We start from the raw sequence: 514 nt of genomic DNA, 5'->3' as shown, positions 1-514 counted from the left end.
ACGAAAGAGGGGGAGGCCTTCAACGAGATGGATTGACACGGTGGCTGCGATGATGGCCTCAAGTATAGCAGGGATTGTGGGGCTGGCGCGGGATTAGGCAGTGTTTCGTTCTGCTGTGCATGGGGTCGCTATGAGTCAGAAACGACTCGACGGCACTTAACAACAACAACAACCTAACAATATGTTTCACCAAAATAATAAAGTGAACAGAGAAAGAGGACAAGAAATGGAGTAAATGGAAGATCTAACCCAAGAGAGAATGTAAAGGCATGTCAAGGATGCTGGTGAAGGTAAGTTGGGATGACAGCTACACATAGTGTGCATCAGAAATATCCACAAGAAATTACTTTAGGATGATGAAAATGAGGGACTAACTGACAACTATTCATTTCAAGGAAAGCAAAAAGTTATATAAAGAGGAAAAGTAATCGTACTTCATCATAAAACACAACTATGAATAGAATTTACATAGTTAAAGTAAATGTTGACTACTGATCTAATTTTTTTTTTTTAG

At 39.5% G+C, this 514-nt stretch overlaps 1 protein-coding gene across 1 annotated transcript in view; it reads right to left on the bottom strand.

Annotated features, from left to right (window-relative positions):
* GCA (grancalcin) overlaps nt 1-514 on the bottom strand; it is a 30,440-nt gene that overhangs the window by 11,970 nt on the left and 17,956 nt on the right. The gene's annotated exons all lie outside the window — the stretch shown is intronic.

This window comes from Orycteropus afer, unplaced genomic scaffold (assembly GCF_000298275.1).
Source record: "Orycteropus afer afer isolate SDZICR_OR568_19922 unplaced genomic scaffold, OryAfe1.0 scaffold00084, whole genome shotgun sequence".
Lineage (NCBI taxonomy): Eukaryota > Metazoa > Chordata > Mammalia > Tubulidentata > Orycteropodidae > Orycteropus > Orycteropus afer.
Note: the sequence above shows the minus strand (reverse complement) of the source record. Positions and strands in the feature narration are given on the sequence as shown.